Below are 22,159 nucleotides of genomic sequence, written 5' to 3' on the forward strand. Positions count from 1 at the left end.
GAAGGGAAACAAAGGAAGCCGAGAACGGTGCATAAACATAAGAAAGAAATAAAAAGTAAGGAAAATAGGGTGCCGAGAAATAGTCGGCACAATATCTGTACCTGAGAGCTAGAGTGACGCAAGTCACAAAACAACAATTTTACAGGAGAGCCTAAAAAGAAAAAAAATTCTCATATTTTTGTTATTTTTGCGATCTTATTCGTTTCTTATAAATCTCATATTTATGTTGTATAGACTAGTGCTTACTCTTTACATGATCAACACCTTTCATTTTCCATCGGTTTGTTACAGTGGAATTAAATGGACTTGCGTTATTTTAGCTCTAAATATAAGTACTATTTTTGGACTTACATTTTATTATTCACATACAAAATAGTCATATTTTTAATCTTATTCATGTATCAAAATGCAAGTAACAGTAGTTTAATATAATAGACATTCAGATTCAGTCTTATGGGTTTCACTTAGGCTACACTTATTTTTTATGTATTTTACACGTGTAGTAGCTGTTATTAGTGACAGAAACCTCATGTTACATTAATAAGGCTATTTTAATTAACAATATGCTCAACACTGTCTAACCTTAAAGCTACCAAAAACAAAATGTTATTTAAATTGTATGTGATGTAATAGCCATGTTTAATTTTACATTAAAAAAAACAGTGAAATTAAATAAATACAAACTGTAGAGATTTCAGAGTCCACTTGAAATGTTCTTCAGTACGGGAAGTTTCTTCTCCTTCAGCATGTGGCAAGTCCCTGAAGTACGCTTTATATTCCTCTGGAATCCAATGCGTAAGAATCATCAAATCTCTGTATTTCTGTGTGCTGATTTTCTTTTTGAAAATCCTCAATTGTGGGAGTTCAATTATGGGGAATTCTAATGGTTTCCTTGTATTTCTTCTCAAATCTACTGATTGAAAGTTTCCTCCAAATTCGGTTTTGTAGAAAAGAATTCCATCAGAATTGTTTCGTAACTGAAGCCACACTGCTGAGGAAATTAAAAATGCTTCATTCTGACAGTTTTTCTGCCTAGCAAAAAGCGGAGCGGAAATGGAATTCATGAATGAGTGGAAATTCTTAAAATTCTTGAACTGCTTACGTTTCACAAGAAAAGGTGACTTCTTGCATTTCAATATAAAGTTCGCCCAGTCATTGCATGTGAATATAGACATACCTGAAAGTCTCTTCTTTGACCATTCAATTATATTGTGGTCTCCATCGACCTCCATGTGGGTATGACTTCTCATGAGAAATTTATGGTTAATTTCTTTCAGACTACTGTTCTTGTTATGGAGCCACATATACATCATTACCATCATTAAATTTCTGTTTTGCCCTGCACAATTATCGGTCCAAACAGTTAAGACTTATGTGTCATTACCTTTTATGTTTCCATTTGCCCAGGCTAAGAAAGAAGATGCCATTTCATTTCCACCTCGCCCTCCAGTCACTTCATCCCATAGCATACACCAAGACCTTCCTGAAATTGGGTCATGTATTGTATAGTTAAGTGTCCATAGTTTTCTGAGGTAAAAACTTTGTGAATTTGTGAGGTATGGAGTGGACAAGCATTTTTTGCAGATCAGCCATTATAATTGTGTGTTTTTCATTGTTTTTTTGCAGTTTCCTTACCCACCTTTTTCAAGCAGTACCTCATATTTGCCTCTTCCATATGCATATCTTTTTTTTTCTTTTCTTTTATGGCTTTAATCTCTTCTTCTGTTGAAGCATCATCCAACTGTACACAGTAAAAATCGCATGTATCACATGTATCAACCTCTGGTTGGTGGAAATATAAATTGAAATCTGCATTAAAGTTGCACCTAAATAGCCATTTCTTCGCTTCTTTAACTCCGAAAGCTTTACAGTCATCAGTGCATACATTTTAGATATATTAAGATGAGTGCCCAAATATATTCTCTTTGTTCGTTCTCGACTATAATGGCTTTCATAAGAGGGATATTTTCTGATGTGGGCTTTTATTTACTCAATAATAAAATCAGAGGTTTTATTGTATGAAGAGTGTCTGCCACGTTTATCAGGTTTCACCATTCCAACTTCAGAAGTTCTCAGTAATGCTACTATCATAAAGGATTCTGAGATGGCTAATGTATTCAGAAAGAATGTCTTACGTACTGATTTTTTTGCAGTTTCTATTGTAAAAGAATACACATTGCTTTGTGTCCTCATATTTTCCCTTATTGAGTCCCTTGGTCAGCTCTGTTGTACTGGTTTACTCGTGACACATGATGATATAAATTGACGTTTTGAATCCCAGGACTTGTTTTCACTTCAATATTCCTTATGAATTTGATTTCGGATAGTTTCAGCTATGCGTTGTGTACATTTTAGCCAAAAACTGAGAGCTGAAGTAGCATACGTGGACTTACATTTGCTCCCTATAAAAATTATTAGAGCAAAATAATAGTAAGTGGACTTACTTAAATTTGGTTTTAAAGTGAGTTGGACTTGCATAATTATAATCTTGTTTATTTCGTTTATTACTATTATTAGAGACTTGTTGCAATGTGGCACTTATGCATCGCAATAAGAGCACTTCAAATGTGTAATAATAACATTTTAAAAAAAGTGGACTTACGCCACTCTAGCTCTCAGGTACAGATATTTTGTATCCAATTTTCTCTATTCTCTATTATCTTCTCATTAATTTGTTTTATATTAAGTCCTTCCCGTATATGAATCCTATAGATTCAAGATCTCCTATATCCACTTTCACAAATTAAAGGATTTTGACAGTAACCGGTGGCAAGTAGAGGAAATTTTCAATCTAACAATGACGTTTAAGAAACCATTTGCTTCAAATTCAGTGGCTTTTTCAATTACAACTATATACATCATTAGAATTGATTGTTAGCAAGCAATATGTGGGCATAACTCAATTAGGAATAAAGAGATTCATATATTCATTTCCTAAGAGATCTGTTCTCATACAGTCTTTGTCTTTCCTCCGAAATCTCATCTCTGCTTCTTTTATTTTACTTTTATCTTTTTTTTTTAAATATCAAAGACTCGCTCCCATACATCAACGTTGGAACAGCCATTAGTTTGTAAAATTTTAGTTTTGCTTCTTTCTTTGTTTTTTTTTTCTATGATGTCTTGTGGCTGTCCACCATACTTGTTGAAATTTATTTACTTTATTTTTTTTTGTATATCATTGTCGACATCGCAGCTTATATCGCATTCTAAATAATACATTAAAATGAGATACTTGCTCTAAACATATTAGAATATTCACTCATTTGATGTAATGCATGTATTGGGCTTTGCAGGTGTTCTTCATATTTCTGGATTACTGGTCAAAAAAAGTTAAGCATAATTAGGCATATAACGGTTTTTATTAATTAAAATAAAATAGATAAATTATAATTGGGTTTCTTGGTTCCACAGAATAAACTTAAAAGTAGAAATACACAATTTGTTAACAATGGACTCAATATGAAATGAAAAAGTTGCATTGTTCGGAAACAACGGAGAAGATAAGGGAAGTTGAAATTCGTACATCATCAAAGAAAAGGAAATGGTGCTTTCAGTACCCTGTTTAATAACGTGTTGGTCCTCCACGAACCCTGAGGCACTCTTGTATGCGATGGGGCATACTCAGTACCAACGCATCTAAGCTCTCCTGAGGCAAATTGTCCCATTCTTCCAAGGCAGCATTCCTGAGTTCTTGAATCGTTAATGGGTGATGTGGACGATTAGAAATGGCTCTCCTGAGAAAGATCCATGCATGCTCTATACAGTTCATATCCGGTGAGCATGCTGGCCAATCCATTCTTCGGATCCCATGTTCTACCAGATACCGCTGCACACTATGAGCACGATGAGGCCGAGCATTATCGTCCTGTAGAGTGAACCCTTCTCCTACAGTCTCTGCAAAACCACTTACTATGGGTTGGAGGATGTTATTCTCATACACGGCAACAGTCATGTTTCCCTCTATTGAAACCAGTGGTGTGCGGCGGCCAAACATGACACCTGCCCGAAACAAGATTGAACCACCAAACTGTTGGTGACATTCCACGGTTATTGAGGGATGATTTCGTTCCCCTCTTCGTCTCCATACGCGAATAGAATTGTTGTCAGGGTGTAGGCCCATTCTCACTTCGTCTGGGAATAAAGTTCTGGTCCATTGGTCTCGTGTCCAATTCTCATGTGCTCTAGCCCATCTCGCACGAGCACCCCTGTGATGTGGACGGAATGCTGGAGTCTTGAGTGGTCTTCGAGCATACAACCCTATGGCATGAAGTCTATTGCGCACAGTTTGGCTGCTTACAACAACACCAGTGGCTTCGCGCAGGTCATGGAGCAGAGTTGTAGCTGAGGCTATAGGGTTCCTACGTGCAGATAACCTTACATACCGGTCCTGACCTGGTGTTGTTTTGCGTGGACGGCCCTCGCGAGGTCGCTCTGCTATTGACTGGGTTTCCTGGAACTTTCTCCACAGTCTGGAGACAATACTCTGATTCACATGAAGGATGTTAGCAACATCAACTTGTCTCATGTTTTGTTCCATCAAAGTGATGATTTTGATGCGGTCTGCCATTGTAAGGGTGTTCCGAGCCATTGTAGTGCACTATGAAGCACTATGAAGCAAAACGACACTGATTGAACTTTGCTCGAATTACAGACTTTGTTTACTGCACTATGAAGCAAAACGACACTGATTGAACTATGCTCGAATTACAGGCTTTGTTTACTAGCCGTGATTTGGACGTTACCTAGTGATGCAGAATAAAACAAATGAATGAGTTTGAATTGGTAAACATAATACGTGCCACATAAAACCAAAATAAACATAAATATCAGGTATTATTGGGTAAACTGGAAATATGCTTAACTTTTTTTTGACCAGTGTATTATCAGTATAAAGTCATACATTTAGGTATTTGATTTTTCCTACACGTTTACCTGAGTTCACCTTTTGTTTCAATGTTTTAATAATGTCGTTTATACAGATATTCAAGAGGATCGATAACAGACTACATCCCTGCATAACTTCTTATAGTTATTTCTTCTGATTTTATTAGCTTTGTACTTATTAAAATTTTAATATATTTATTTATTTATTTATTTATTTTTTATTTATTTATTTACTTATTTATTTATTTATTCTCCATATAAACTTTTACTAATTTCAGTAAAATGTAAAGGGAAACCCTTTTTGTCCATTATTCCTTTTTCCCTCACATATTAAGTGTAGTACAGAAATCGCAATTAATATTATTATATATTAGGGTTCGATCCCGGCCCAGGTCGACGACATTTAAGTGTGTTTAAATACTACAGCTTCATGTCAGTAGATTTACTGGCATGTTAAAAAACTCCCGCGGAAGAAAATTCCGGCACACCGGCCACCTGATATAACCTCTTCGGTTGCGAGCGTCGTTAATTAAATCATAGGCCTAATTGAGTTTTTAATTTTTCCTATTCCGGATTATTGACGTCCAAAGTGATAAAAATGTTGAAATATAAACTATTTACCAGTGGTTCACTCAAGCAAAACAAATGAGAGTGTGACAAGGGATGATAATACTTAAAAATGAGGTAGTCTCCGCTCATAGGCCTGCTTCCTGTCTTAACTGTTAGAAGGTTATGAATTCCAGCACTAGAAATAAAATTAGAATGTAGAAAAAAATGCTTCTACATATTATAATGAATAACTTCACATCGAGCAGAGTTGTTTCTCCGGTACTTCTCAGTCTCATGTACCACAACTCCAAATAAAAAATCACAAGCAGACTAGGATTATTATAGCCGCGGCCTCATACTTAACATACTGGCATCATACAATTACGTGCGGTGTGCTTTTAAAACATAGTTTTGTCGACCGATTGTTGCTCTGTAGGTTTCACTTTAAGCGTGACGTTGTCACGTTTACTTCCTCGATTAGAATAAGCACTAGTTTGTAATATTGTTAAAAGGCTATTATTATTATTATTATTATTATTATTATTATTATTATTATTATTATTATTATTATTATTATTATTATTATTACTATTAATAACTCTTTAATAATAATTTTTAATCGCATACCTTAAAGACATTGCAACTTCGGTTTTAGTCCACGTGGATTAGACAAGTAGGTGTCATTTTATAATGGAAGCAGCTTATTGGTTACATTGAAATTAAGGCGAGTGATTGGAACGGCGACACAAGGAATTTAAAATAATAATACAATTAAATTTCAAAGACCTGTCGAATGTTATGCACGAGGCCACTCCAAGGCCTGCCGAATGTTAAGCATGAGACCGCGGCGATAATAACTAAAAATTACGCTTTCCAAATCCAATAAATACACATTTATATTTCACTAAAATGTTATTGCATTTCATGTGCAGTATTGCCAGATAATTTAATTAGTGAATACTGAATAAGAACAGAATTCGTATATAGTTTGCGGATGTCACTGTACCCTGATATACGGACAGACGGAGAGGCAACAAAAATGGTGAAAAACTCGCAATTGAAGTGTTCAGAGCCATAGTGGGCCAAGCGCCATTTATTAAAAGCGGAGAAAGCAAGGGTTAAAGTTAAGTGAATACCATAGTTTAATGGAGATTGGTATATAACTTAGTTTGAATGTGTATATTTTATCTTACTTGCTAAATGTTTCCATTGAATTATGGTGATAACTTCATTTTAAGGCTTGTTTCCTACGGTTTTAGTAAATGGCGCTTAGTCCACTATGATTCTGAATCTCTCAATTGATTTGCATCATCAGATCAATTTATATTTCAACCGCGTGTAATAAGAGTGTAAAAGTAAACAATAAAGGTTTCAGTAATTAATGTAGCGAGTAATGTTATATATTAGCTGTAGTTGATGTAGCACAAACAAGGAAAGAATAAAATGGCTCGAGTAGAGGGGAACCTAGCTGCAAGCTTATTCCAAGTATCGGAAGAATACTTCATCATTACTTCTTTCTTCTTTAGTTGTTTTATTCATTGTTTTCTCACAATTTTCCTATTTATATTTCTAATAGCTTAGGGTATAACCTGAAGGTTTGTTTATTTCACATAGCAGCGATTATTTTTCTTAGTTAAAGACATATTTATTGGTGCCTTCCTGCTGAAGGTTACATAACTTGTTGTTGAGTTCGAAAGCAGTAATGGCTTTTCGGGTATTATATAGAACTTTGAAGTAGACAATTTATCGTCATAGGAGCAGTCCAAGGTTTGTGTACGTTTTGATAGAATAAAACCATGTAAGTAAAATTGTATTCTTTTCATACTAGAAAGCTTTTCAGAGAAATAGAATTAAAGTGAAAAAAAAAAACATAAATCTGAAATGAATGCAAAATAATGTGCAAAGTGTAGAAAATATTTGTAAAGTGCTATATTTTCTTAGAAAAATTTATCGCAGAAGGGTTCTAAGTTTATCGGAAGTAATGGAATAAGTCGGGAATTGTATATGTCAATTTATATCCATTACGTAATATATAAGTAGAATGTTACTTAATTGATAGTAAAGAGGCGCATTCGCCAAGAATAAATAATTATTCATAAATATAACTTAATTCATGTTTCCTGCTTTGTAGTTCTACAGTTTCTGAATGCAACGTACCCTATCTCGCTTGCTCGTACATATTTTTTAATTATTTTTGTCTTCCGGAATGTTTTTTACTTCCGATATGTTCGATTGGTGGAGAACAGTTAGTCAAAGTGAAACTCTGAAGAGTGAAGAAGAATGTAACCGAATTTATATTAACAGTTTTTGTAACAATAAGTGAATGTACTAATGCACGAGATATCTAAGGGCAGTTTAACATACGAGTCAAGTTCGACAGGTAACTGAGCGCGATATCACTTTGTTCTCACCTAGTTCTCACTCACTTCCGGCTTTTATAATCAGACCCTCACTCAATATTATCATTCCAAAGTTAATCGTTCATCGTGAATAATAGAAATGTGGTAATTTAACGAATTTACAGAGGTTGAATTACCAAACATTTCATGTGTTAATCCCCAAAATCCAAAGACAAGAATCTTGGCTATCATTTGAAAACTTCAGGAGAGGTGAAAACATGCTTTATAAATATTTCTGGCTATACTTAAATTTCTTGCCGAAAATCATTCTATCATTTGAATAGCCCAGGTCACCAAAAGCCTAAGTGACATTTTTTTTTTTTTCAACAAGTTAAGTTCAGACCGCAATTTCATTTTATAGGTAGATGAGCATCATATGATGGCAAGAAACACACAAGTGTGAGCTATTACATCACATTAATAAGACATTGAAAAAATTAGTCTCAAGGCAAAAACTGAACATGTACGTGACACTTGGGTGTTTCTTGCCATGAGGTTGGCAACCGTGTTTGAAACCAGCTGTTTTCGAGTATTTAGCTCTGTAGATGTTATAGTATCTGCTGTTTGTGTGTTTAGTACACGGTTTTTAAGTTTTTTTGTTTTTTTTTCCTGCAAAAAAACATGGTCCATATTTTTCCCATGTTTTCTTTGCATATTCAGTACTGTTCATCCAGATTAAGTGAAATTTTGGCTTCGGACTCTTGTAAGTGTGTATTAAATTAATATTGGCATATATGTTTGAAATTATTTAATTACAAGTGTTAAAAAATAATACCTGACATAAGTAGGAACATTACATCCCAACGTATGAGATGGGCAGGGCATGTAGCACGTATGAGCGAATCCAGAAATGCATATAGTGTTAGTTAGGAGGCCGGGGGGAAAAGACCTTTGGGGAGGCCGAGACGTAGATGGGAAGATAATATTAAAATGGATTTGAGGGAGGTGGGATATGTTGATAGAGACTGGATTAATCTTGTACAGGATAGGGATCAATGGCAGGCTTATGTGTGGGCGGCAATGAACCTCCGGGCTCCTTAAAAGCCAGTAAGTAAGTAAGTAAGTAAATTAAAAAAATTATAAGCATTGGTACATAGTTGTATTCTGAGTGCCCAACTATGGTCCACTCTTATATTCATGCTTGAAAGCATGAATAGACTATAGCTGGAGCTGTAGTTATTCGTAAATCAATACATTGAGTTTCTAATTTAAGGATAGAAACATAATCTAGCACAGAAATATTAAAAATAAATGAAAAGTACATGGATTCTTCTTATTAGTACATACTGCATAAACACACATAAACAAGAGAAATCTGAAAGTCATTTTCCTGCAGTAATGAACAACTACACTCATCGGCAAAAAAAAAAAAAAAAAAAAAACCGGGCCACCTAAAGTTTGCCATTTTTTATTAGGTCAGAATCAGAAAACCCATTATGAAATGAAAAAACATTGCTTCCCAGAAAACAAATTATTTTTTATTATGACTTGCGTTATTATTTTCAACGCCAACAAATAAATTAAAAGGTGTAAAAACTTACACATTGCATCAATTTTCTTCCAGATATTCAACTGATTTTGTGGCTACGAAGATGTTGCAAACAGTGAATATTGCCTCCCCGTGATTGTATTACTGTTATCATTCGCCGATTCAAACTTTCGATCAGATTCTGGATGACAGTCTGGTCGATTCTATTCCTGTCTTTACTTAGAACATTTCGGAGCTGCTGTATGCTGCTGTGAGGAGGTAGACGACTTTAACTCGCTTCCCTAGCATGCTCCACACATGTTCAATAGGGTTTATATCAGGACTTCTTGCTTGCCATGTCATTCTATTCAATCCAACGTAGTGAAGGAACTCATCCACGATTCTTGTAACATGAGGGCAAGCATTGTCATGCATTCACGGCAACTTTTCACCAATAAGTGGGGCATATGGAACCACATGTTCAATTAGACCTTCGTCGATGTATCTTGGACCAGACAAAGCACCTCCATGCTTCATACGAAATGCCACCCCATACTTTTACTGATCCACCTTGGAAACTGACACGTGAACTGAAGGAACATGAAGAAAAACGTTCTCCTCTTGTCCACACTCTTTCACGTTCATCTGTAAACTAAATCTCGATTCATCTGTGAAGAGCACTCGTCGCCACTCCACCAGCTTCCAATTAGCATGATTGTGAGCACAACGTAATCGTTCAACATGATGTTGCTGGAGCAATTCTAGGCTTTTAGCTGGTCTTCTCGAATTCAGCCCACATCCATCCACACGTCTTTTTACAGTTCTCTCACTGACGTTAACTTGTTTTATTTGCTGGAGGGCTCTTCTGGTCTCAGCAGCTGTGGAATGGCGATCTCTTAATGTGATTAGGACAATAAAATGTTCGCCACGAGCCGAAGTTACTCGTTTTCTCCCTGAAGGGGGTATCCAGGAATAACCTCCTGTCTCTCTAAAGCGATGGTACACTCGTACGGTCGATCGAGGAATCCCAAGAATTGCATCCACATAACGCTGACTGTTCCCATATTCTATCAATGCAACCACTTTTGCTGAATCGGTAGGACTTAGCGACATTTGTATACAATGAAGTACACCAATACTGCCTTAAAAGAGCTTACCAGTCTGTAGACTTCTTCAACTTAGCTTGAAATGAGTCCGAGAATTTCAGACACAATACTCGTATTGCGAAAAGAACGAATCTTTTCAGATCATTGTTGGCTATTACGTATTCAGTTTTATATTGTTACGTATCACAAAATAAATGAGTGACTAAATGAACCTCAGCACACCTATAATTATTTTAAAAAATCATACAATTTTCAAAACTTTTAAAGAAAATATAGGTGGCCCGGTTTTTTTTCCCCCGGGGAATGTATATTAAAGAACAAAAGTACGGTATCAAAATAAACTAACACATTCTTATAAAAATAATTATGCACATAAATTCACTGATAATAATGTTTATTTACCATACTGAGAACTATATTCAGTAGGTCTATTCTGATCCTTTGAATCTTCACTTCTATTGTAATTCTGAAATTGAAAATGGATCTCTCTTTTTCGAGACGCATTTAGGGTCGTCAATTTGTTTTTATGTTTTCCTTTCTATAAAATAAAATATCTTCCACATCTCGCCACCTCAGTGATTGTTGCTTCTTGCCATACATGAAACAACAGCTCCATTGTTCTTCACTTCCAAAACTTTCACTGGCCACAATTCCTCCTCTTAACTAACTACTATATAATTACGTGCCTTTAGTATTAATTTAACGGATTTCGTCTTCTTTTCCATATCTGACTCACTCTCTGTAAATATGGAGAGAATACTGGAAGCATCATAATCTGTATCCATTTCAATTTCATCGCTCTCATAGTCACATACGGGGACGATTGTTTTCCTTCTACCCTGGAGTTTTCGTTTTACCGGACCATCATTCCTGCTAGTACCATTGACGCTGGAACAGCCTGCTTGTTTATTTACTGGAGTATAATGTTAAATGGTGTTTTAGAATATATTGAGATACCGTATTTGCAGAAGTAAATAATCACATTGATCACATTTTATTAAAACAAATATCTGAAAATGAAATACAACTATGGTCCACGAAAAATTGTGGTACATAGTTGAGGACTGACTTCTAGCCTTGAAGTTAAACATTTTTCACGCAGAGTCCTTAACGTCTCCCAGTCTATTTATTACTTGAAAGTAAACACTATATAGCCAGGTTACAAACAATAATATAATTATAACTTACCAGTTCTACAGAGGAGAGGTTAATAAAACAGACAAACACAAACTGAATGATTTCGTGTCTTCACACATTCAATACAACGACGCACGCTGATCTTGGTAAGCATTAATATTATTGCCAAGTGTAATGGTAGATGGGAGAGAACTATGGGGAACATAATTCCATCAAAATGGCGCCTGAAATGGCAAACACCGAACTCTTGGGGGACTAAGTAATACATAATGCGTTTTGGACCATAGTTGGGCGCTTGGACCATAGTTATGGGAAATGACGGTATATCAATTCTAGAGCCTTTTTTGAACCATGTGTATCTCACACTTTGAATCTACAATAGAGTCCAAATCTCTTGACGTTTCGTGAAAGCCAATAACGTGCAAGCGCGACATTGTCAAACCTACATAGCGGGTGATGCGTGCTCCACCTAACTCGTCTAGCGGGAGGAATGAGCTGAAGGTGTTGGAAATAAGTTCTGTTCTCAATAACAGAACAGTATAATAGAATAATAAATTAATTAATGTATTAAAGATCTTACCTTTAAAATGATGTTTGCAATTTTAGGGAAAAAGTCAATGGTGTGTTCTAGAAGTCATTTAAATTCCTCTCTCTTTTAAGTATATTAATGTTTTCTAGACGAGAAGAACAATTTCTTAGCATCCCGTGTCTCCGCTTTTTGCACTTCTCTGCATACACGTAACGCGGTTGAACATGCCTCGCCAGTTCTTGACACTTAGAAAAGTTAAGATTTTTACGGTTTTCTTCGAATCAGTGTTGTCTGAAAAACTTGTAGACATTAAATATAATTATCTGGATTTTGCTACTATATCCACTGGATCTATTACTTTAACTATTACTAACTGGTCTTGCTGAATTACATAATTGAATTTTATACTTACTAATAAACTGATATCAAGACAGAGAAAATGGTTATTACAAACGAACTCTTGATTTCACTGACAGACACAAAGCACGTCGAACACCTACACACAACACAAACCGAAATCGAACTGACATTCTCGGCTCTCACTTCATAATTATTTTTATCGGATATTTTTTTTTTTCTGAATGGACACTGGTGCTTCAAAAGACTTTCTTATCGAAAAGCAGCAGTGTAAACATCACTCGTTGAAGATAAAAAAATCAGGAATCAGCTGAGACGCGATTAACCCTTAACTAGGCGCGCTAATCTTTGCGACACTAGTAGTCGCGTGGGGTCACACAGTACCCCATATTAAAATTGCATTTATGGAGGTATGTTAACGATATCTTGCAGTTTTTATATAATTATGACTTTCTTTTTATATATTGAACATTTATTTTGTTCCAGTTTTCATGAAAAGAAACAACAATGTGTTTTATAGTCACCTTGGTTTATTCATGTACATTTTAATCATGTTAGTTTTAATATTTCAGGCTCTCACTTAAGATAATATTACAAATACATAAACATACACAGGCATTGTTTAATGCAATTTTTTATAAGGTACAATGCGTATCAGCACTACTACATACAAAAAGTTTAGAGAAATGTCCTACAGCGTGTTTATAAACATTACTTTTAATCAATTTTAGTAAAATTTTAGAATATTGCAGACAAATGTAGACATTACTTTCAAAGTAATTCAAATTTTACTCTGGTCATAAATCATTATTATGAACAAAAATATGTAATTTATTTTGCTCATTCAAACTCGAAGTTGGTACATTTTTATATTTCTGTATCATGTTCTGATTCATTCGGATGATCCATTTCGTCATGATCGGATTCTCCATTTTCATCATCGCTTGCCTCTATTCGTCCATATGTTTTATACTTCAATAGTAACATTTTATTATTTATTTAGTAGATTTATTTCTACTGGCACAGTTAAGGCCATAAAGCCTACTCTTCCACTCAACCAATATATTTCCTCATTTGTTTTATTAGATTATTTTACGACGCTTTATCAACATCTTAGGTTATTCAGCGTCTGAGATGAAGGTGATGATGCCGGTGAAATGGGTCCGGGGTCCAACACCGAAAGTTACGCAGGGTTTGCTCATATTGGGTTAAGGGAAAACCCCGGAAAAAACCTCAACCTGATAACTTGCCCTTACCGGGAATCGAACCCGGGCCACCTGGTTTCGCGGCCAGACGCAATAACCGTAGACTCAACCAGTATAAGAACAATGCAATAGCCGATATAAAAATAGGAGAAATACAGTAACTATATAATTAATCAATAATAATAATTAATAATAATAATAATAATAATAATAATAATAATAATAATAATAATAAAATGAAAAGAAGTTAGTTACATGTAATTCTAAGAATCAAACGACTACAGTAGCGTGACTAGAAGTAATTGTTAAAATAATAAAGAAAATATAATTATTAAAAATAAAAATCATAAATTAGAAAAAATTATATTTTAGAAAATGTCACAGTCTAAGCAGACTATTTGACAACCGGGTTTTGAAATTAGCAAATATCTGACAGCCCCTTAAAGTATAAGATAGGGACTTCCAATGACGAGAAATTGAAACGATGAATGACGAAAAGTATCGGGAAGTGTTATGATGAGGTATACTCAATGTACCAGTGATATGAGATGGAGTATTTAGGTTATGTTTGGAGCATAAATACACTAGACGAGACGGCAAATAACTTGGGGTTGATGTGCGCAGAATTTTAAATAGAAGAGATAGACAGTACAAAGTTCTGCGATCGTCGAGCCGGAGCCAAGATAAATATTCGAGAAATGGTCAAATATGATCGTATCGTCTAACATTTCACACATATCTTATACACATATTATGAACACGTTGTAATTTCTTCAAGATTTCGGTGCTTAAAGTAGTGAACAACACGTCACAATAATCAAACTGCGGCATAACGAGTGTTTGAACTAATGTCTGTTACAGTTACGGGAAAGAAATGCTTGAACCGGCTTAACGAGGGAATAGAGAGCAGATTTTTTACAATTCTGCTTTACTTGGTAATTCCATCTTAATTGGACATAAAAATAGATTTTTCACGATAGATGAGTAAGGAATTTCAATATTATTAAGCGCAATGGCCGGAATTTGTCTATCATTCAAAAAGAGTGTTCAGCAGTCTTTTGACTCCGATGATTATGGCCTAGTTCTTACTGTATTAAGTCTAAGGGCCTGTACTACGATCGCCTGTTAAAGCTCCAGATTCGTATACTCCAGTTTAGCAATCTGGAAGTTAAATATTTTGTTCTGTACTACCAGCGGATTTTAACTGCAGCATTCTTATCCGGAAGATATAGTAACATTTCTATTACGTTGGCAATGAAGTTACTGAAAATGTAGTGAAATTTATTGCGTTGGTATACCTTTCCCCGCGTATTTCATTTTTATGTTCCGTGTTTATATGGTACTATTTATTTTGAGGTTTTATTGTAAGCATTATTGTTATTATTTATTAAAATACTGAAGCTCCAGCCAAAAAATAACAGAGTGAAGAACAGAAAATTACATATACTGTATGAAGAAACTTTACATGGAAGCAAAAGGTAAGATTTTAAAGGTTATGTTTCTTTTCGAATAGTAATAATTCCTACCATATGATAGTATTTTGGTTTTAATTAATAGGCCTAAACAGGACGGGTGCGGGTTCCAGCAAAATTGCGTTTTTCTCCATAATCATTGTTTTATTCACGTGTAACTGCACAAGAAGTGTAGGTGGCAATTATTTTTGTATTGTAATTAATATTAAGTGTGCTTTCAGTTTGTTGTATAGCCCGCATTATTAGTGAATAGGGCCTATTTCGGTAATTTTTTAGAAATAGTGTACTTCACGGCTTCAAATCATGGGTCGAAGGCACAATAACTCCTTTAAAAAAGAAAAGTTCACTGATACTGATAATAATGAATGATGTCTTTGGCCTGGGATTTCTAACCAACATTAGTACAGCAAGGTACATTGTTCCTAGCAAATTATCAATATTTCAGTATGTTAGGCCTACGTATTTTACTGTTAATAAGTGGGCGGATATTTTGTATTAGGCCCATAATATCATTCGATCACAGATAGGGCCTAACGTTATTTTTTAAAAGAACAGCATGAGGTGGAGATACGTTTCCACTAAAATGCAATAGGCCTATCTGTTTGTAATGCACATTCAACACCTCGTAAAATAACACAGAAACAGCAGATATTAAGTTTTTTTCTTCCAAAGTTTCTATGTACAGTATAGTCATATGTTTGATATTGTACTGACAATCATCCATTAAAAGCTTTTGCTTATTTAGGTATAGAAACTTAGATAAGGGAAAAAGAGAAATACAGTATATTTCCTAATGTTGTAGATTGCTTATGGAATTAACCTAGTTTTACTTCCTTTTTAGTATTATAGAATGAAGCATTGGAAGAATATAGTAACATCAGCACAAATACAAGGACCTGAAAACAGCTGAGAAGCAAATTTGAATTCTTGGAAAAGAACACAGATAAAATTGCTGCTGCAGAGAAACAATGCAGGCTACAAACAATTGGAGCCCCTCCAACTGAAGCAAAACCAAATCCAAACTTATCCAAGGTAAGTGATTTAATTCTCCTATCAATTGAGTGATTTCTCAGTGATTTTGATTCATATTCAATGCATAAGTTCATTTATATGTTAAGTTATACAATTATTAAATAATAAGCAGAGGAAATTGTATAACACAAGTTTGAATTCTTTTTATTTATTTATTTATTTATTCATTCATTCACTCATTTATTTATTTACTTACTTTTGTTACAGCCGAAGTAGTAACTAAACCAAGTTCCATTGATACCAGTGCAGCTAATAGCACGAATGAGGTTAGTGTGTAAGGAATTAAGAGTCAGAAGAAGGAGATGATGAGCTTTAGAGATAAAAAAAAATATATTAGATTCTTGAAAATTGTTATACAAATTTAATTTAATGTCGGTATTACATTATAATACTATTATTTATTTTTTATTTACAGTACCATTCAGGTTCACAGTGCAATTCTTTAGTTTTTGAAGTGAAACTGGACATCCCAACAATATCTCCAGGTAATTTGATTTATACTACAAAACGTTCTTTCACATTCTACATTTGATGCTTACTTTTCCAATCTGAAATAGCTGTAACATGTAAACACATTTTCAGCCAACATGTTGAAAATAAAACTAACACACATACTATATGAAATCTGTAGCAAGCAGTAGATAAATTAGATGCAAAAAAAAATGTTAAAATATAAATTGTACATAATGATGAAATGGTCACAAGAAATGGATGTCACAAAAAGTAAACATCATTGTATTATAATATTATGTGGGATTTGAGTGGGAATTTTAAATTTATAAATGTAGGCCTAAAAATAGAAAATACACTGAACTGAAGAATTTATTTTGAGATTTCTCTGCAATGGGTTTGTAATCAGATTAGGCCACATTATGTTAAGTTGTATTTCAATTCTACTGTAAGGAAACTTGTGAATGATTTCTTGTGTACAGAAAAACTGAAAAATATCTCTTCATAAGATAAAACAGAAACTGACTACACTCTATTTACAATAGAACTATTTGCTTGGTTTCTTCTCTCTCTTTTTTATTGCAGCTTTACTTTCTTATTGTTAAAAATGAGTTTGGATTAATAGCACGTTAGAAAATACAATACTGTTACAGCTGCTGACTTTGAAGTGTCCACACATTTATAATAAAACATCATCTTTCTCCAGAATTAATTATCTTAAGAATTAATTCCACTCTTAAAATATTACAGAGTCAGCTGGTGCAGCAGATGAAGGTCTTCCACTGTACGGGTGTCTACACAGTGTAATGAAAGTAAGTTTTAAGTGAAATTACTGGTTTATTCAGTGTAAGTAGTATAGGCTAAACCCAGAAAGGTCTGAATATAAGCATATATCCCTCTCTTAAATATTTCAGCTGATAATGGGATAATAGCTGATCGAGTTACACCCCAAGGATGCTTAAAAAAAAATAAAGAAAAAGCAAGCCTCTGAGGAATGCATTAGCCACATTGAAAAATCTTTCTCCATCTGTGAACTGTAAGTCTAATGTTGACTTAATTATACTTGAGATGTTAGAAATGCATGAACTTCAATACTATTACAGTGATTTCTTTAAAAAATACATTAGTTGAAAGTTGGATGCTAACATTATAACAAAGAATGATTTGAAATAAAAGTAAGTCATGTCCTCATGTTTGGAAAGAGATGGGGTTTGGAATATCAAAAGTAACATTTGGAGTTTTTACATTACTTTTTCCTCCTCTTTAATGGGTGGTCCATCTACAAGGACATCTTCAATTAGTGGCAGAAAGTAAATGCTACAATAATCACCCATTCTTTATGTTTTAACAAAAAATATGTTTAATTTTGTTGACCAGATTTGTTTGACCTGGATGACTGGGAGATTACTTCTTCTCATCCTTCTAATGGAGTGATAATCTCTTGCAGCTGTTCTTGATCCCTATGGTCTCTGCTTTATCTGCTAGTCTTCAGGATTAGGTTCGAGTCAGGTGATAATTATAAGCTAATCTAAGGTTTCTGGTTGGGTTCGGGTCTGGTTCAGATCAGGCCGAGATGGGCCGGGCCTAAGAATTATGGCCCGTGCAGATCTCTAACAAATGGGGCTTATAGCTGAAGTTGGCTCTGCCACAGTTTTCCAAGTTTTGTGTATTTGCATATGTATTTGTGTTGTGTTTAATTACAGTTACTATGTATTCTTATGTATTAGCCTGCATATTATTAATTTGTAAATATGACATGTACCATAGCATATATAATGAGACAGTGGATGTAATAAATGATTATGCTTATTGTGTCTCCTGAAAAGTGTCGTGTTTTGTTTACACAAAATAAATAAATAAATTTTAAATTTAATTGCAGCTATAGTCCATCTCTCTTGTTTTAATTACACATTCACAGAGTACCTGAATACAATTGAAGCGTCAGCTGGAACAACGTTGTAAGTTACAAAATTTTCATTCGGTGTGTTTCCGTGTAATAATGTTGTATGTCATGTTACCTTGCTATACTCCTTGGCTTGCAACTGTCCACTCAAAAGTTTGCTACCCTCATAAGAACAAAGTTGTACGCATACACATTTTTGCAGCTCCTGTAAATTTGACCAAATGTAACTTATAACGTTGTTCCAGCCGACGGTTCAATTAATGTGCCTCTTGAAAAATGTTGTTTTACCGTATTTTGCTTATGTAAAATAAATTTGAATTGCAGATACAGTGCATTAGCCTGTTAAGAGATCACTGTGAGGGATCCCAGCAATAAAATATATTTAAAAAGTAACGATATGAATATGTTTGCATACATGAATCACTAGGCCTAGCGTGAATGAAACAGCTCCCTTGCAAAACATAAATGCCAATTCCAAAACTTTCAGGAAATGAAGAAAAACTGTCACGTCTAAAATTCAATAAACTGTTACAGTTTGTTAAATAATAATATATAGCAAGCATATCTTAAGTCTGATTAGTGAAATATGTTAGGCCTACTCCTACTGGCGAGCGATATATGCAAGGAAGGAGAAGGGAACTTTCCACCCTACCACATTATCTCCTGACAGTTGTCTCATGAGTGATGCCTTATTGATATTCCAATCTATCTTCGGAGAGTTGACTAAACAACTAGCAGACAGTTCTAGGAAAACTTTAATCAAGACCTATAATATGTACATAAAACCTGTATTAAAATACTATTCAGAAGTATTCGTAACAGCATCAAAAAGAGAGATAGAATCCCTCGGAAGAAAAAAACAAGCCTTGCACTTAATTACTGGAGCAAATAAAACTACTCCCAATGAAGCATTAAAAGTCATCACTTCAATTAAACCAAGCAGCAAGTGCAGCACTAGCTCGATTGACAACAGTTCCTGCTGTAACTTCGTGGACCCCACAAAAATCTCCTACTGTTGTCAATGTTCTCCCAGTGGCATAGAATCTCAATACCAATAGTAATTGGGCCATTGGAGATAAGGCATTATTTCTGGAAAAATGAACAAACAATTAGATTTGGTTACACCTTTACCGGTAAATCTTTACAATAGCGTTACCAAAAGAAGGCAAGGACTCCCTACAGGATAGCCTGGAAGAGAGAGGTTTGGATGTAGTTTTGACATTTTGTTTTTTTTTAGACAATTGTAAATATATGCAAATCATACTAACCTAACCTGTCACTAACTCGATTTTACGAAAACTTGTCTTTTCCCTTTAATTAGTAAGGAAACACAGTAATGAAATGAATGTGCTGTCCTTCCCTGCCGCCTACCCCTTCTATCTCGACAGAGCGATCCTGCCTACCCGTACCTCTCCACCGGACTCCACTTTCACAGCAACTTTCCACCTTTATTTTGGAAATTGGTGTCGGCACTCAATTTTTCTTTCGTTTACAGTACATATGACTTGACTAGAAGCCAAATATGTGAATACATTTGTATCTTAAAGTGTAACGCAATTGTGAAGAAATGATAGTTTACCATATAAAGGATTTTGATATATTATATACGGTTATTATTATTTTTTTATATAAAAGTATTTTGAAACTTATTGTAGGTTGCCCTATATTATTATATCAATCACCTTAATACCTTGTAAGGACAACAGAACACCTGCATGAAGCAGCATTCTAACCTCACTTCTACTGTACGCCTATTACAGGTTACTGTACTTCAAAATAATTATTATAGTGCTATTATATACAAAATATTAATGTAATACCTAAAGAAATAGTGTAGCTTATTATTAACTGTGTACTTACGATCTGTGTCTTGTTTCAGTTGATAATAGATTTCATGTAGTAGGTTTCATTATTCGAAACCGTCTCAAAACTTTCTCGTCATCCCACTCTTCAAAATTATTTGGACGCAGCCTAATTCGTTTTGCTGTTCTGATATAACGAAGCATCTGCTCCAGAACTTATCATCAGAATCAGTATCAAAATTAAATTGATCCTTCAAATCACCAGCTGTACGACGTGCAGCCATCTTGATTTCAACACCGAGTTCCAACCTCCGGATAACGCCTATCTGCCACTCTGCCTTCCGGATTGCTAATCTGAAAGTTTAGCCTCTAGATTGCACATAACCAAAAGTCGTAGTACGCAATTACAACCCAACTTCCGGATAAATATGCCATCTGCCGGATAAGTTTAAACTAGAACTTTATCCGAGAGTCGTAGTACAGGCCCTAAGTCCGAGTCTGTAGGTTCATGTCGAGATTGAAATGAGATCGCTGTTTAATTTGTGGATATAATAATTTAATGTATCAGGTCGGAAATCTACATAGAGTTGGACATCAATAACATATAGATGGTAGCGACAATATAATATGTTCGTTGACGTGTCATTAGCTAAGCGTCAACTGAGATCTGTTGAATTCCCCCTTTTGTGGATCGTCAAGAAGAAGACCAATTGCCGTCAGAGACGCATTGTCGGCGGCCACGCAGGTATGATTCCATCCAGCTTATAGTATTATCCATGGATGGACAACTCGTGCTCACGAAGTGCTAAAAGCCTTGAAAGAGAGAATGACAGACGGAGCCAGCCGCAACAGTTACAAGTTGTTTGTAGTTTCGCTGCAAAAGCAGTTCATTGCCACTGTGCGCTCTGGCAGCTCACGCAGGTGGTCGTGATATTTGCTCTATGATATGAATTTCAGGAATGGTACAATAATTATTGTAATTTTGCCTAGACTCTACGTAAACACACATAACAAAATTATATTATTTCCTAGCTTTGTAAATTAGTTTAGTACTGGAAACACAAACTGATACAACAAACATAGCTGTAACACTTATTTATTATCACACTCTTTATTAATATTTCTTATTATTATGTCTTATTTGAAAAATAGAACGCGAGAATTTACAAGCCTTTATACATTAAAGAGTTGTCTTGATAATCCATTTTGAATCTTGCGTACACACCTTTTAACACTTGAATATAAGTAATTGATTAACTAGCGGACTTACTCGTTTTAATTATGTAAGTCTGTGCACAGTACACACACACTATTTGACTCCAATTTCCAACACTTTTCAACAATCAAACGCAGGCAGAGAAGTTCGAGATGGCGCCGAGATCTAGTAGGCTCTGAGGATGGTGTGATGAAGCACCGAAACAGCTATAAGCCCCACAGACTTACATAAGTAACACGAGTAAGTCCAATTACTTATCATTAAAGAGTATTCCTCTGTTCTCAGAAAGGTAATAATCTGTATTCGCAAACAATCACAAAGTCAAGGAAGTATTTTTTACATGTCACGGCAGATCAAATAAACTTTCTTCTAAGCTCTTTCTTTACATTGAGAGCTTTTACATTTCTTTCTTGTATTACACTCTGGCTCAAGCACAGCCAGTAAATATGGAAGCAAAGAGTTATTTGGAAATTCTGACTTAGACAGCATTACGAACAATTCGATTCCTGATTTCGCTGGAATATGAGTAGCATGCTATTCTGTAGATTTATTAATTCAAGATATAAACTTTCAGGATCCTATATCGGCTGTAAGCCAAAAGGATCTGAGAAAAATCTCGATTCCTTGTCAATTGTCACTGTTTCTTCAAA

At 34.8% G+C, this 22,159-nt stretch overlaps 1 protein-coding gene and 2 long non-coding RNA genes across 3 annotated transcripts in view; 2 read left to right on the forward strand and 1 right to left on the reverse strand.

Annotated features, from left to right (window-relative positions):
• The window catches only part of LOC138691346 (zinc finger protein 665-like), a 474,208-nt gene that overhangs the window by 17,359 nt on the left and 434,690 nt on the right, over positions 1-22,159 (forward strand). The gene's annotated exons all lie outside the window — the stretch shown is intronic.
• LOC138691341 (uncharacterized) lies at positions 14,930-18,426 on the forward strand. The gene is made up of 7 exons (XR_011329849.1): positions 14,930-15,112; positions 15,948-16,138; positions 16,346-16,404; positions 16,554-16,623; positions 17,339-17,400; positions 17,503-17,624; positions 17,966-18,426. It is a non-coding gene; the product is annotated as an uncharacterized lncRNA (long non-coding RNA).
• Positions 18,493-20,780, reverse strand: LOC138691342 (uncharacterized). Its single transcript, XR_011329850.1, has 2 exons — positions 20,352-20,780; positions 18,493-19,580 (listed from the first exon to the last, which is right to left on the reverse strand). It is a non-coding gene; the product is annotated as an uncharacterized lncRNA (long non-coding RNA).

This window comes from Periplaneta americana, chromosome 16, assembly GCF_040183065.1.
Source record: "Periplaneta americana isolate PAMFEO1 chromosome 16, P.americana_PAMFEO1_priV1, whole genome shotgun sequence".
NCBI classification, from domain to species: Eukaryota; Metazoa; Arthropoda; class Insecta; order Blattodea; family Blattidae; genus Periplaneta; species Periplaneta americana.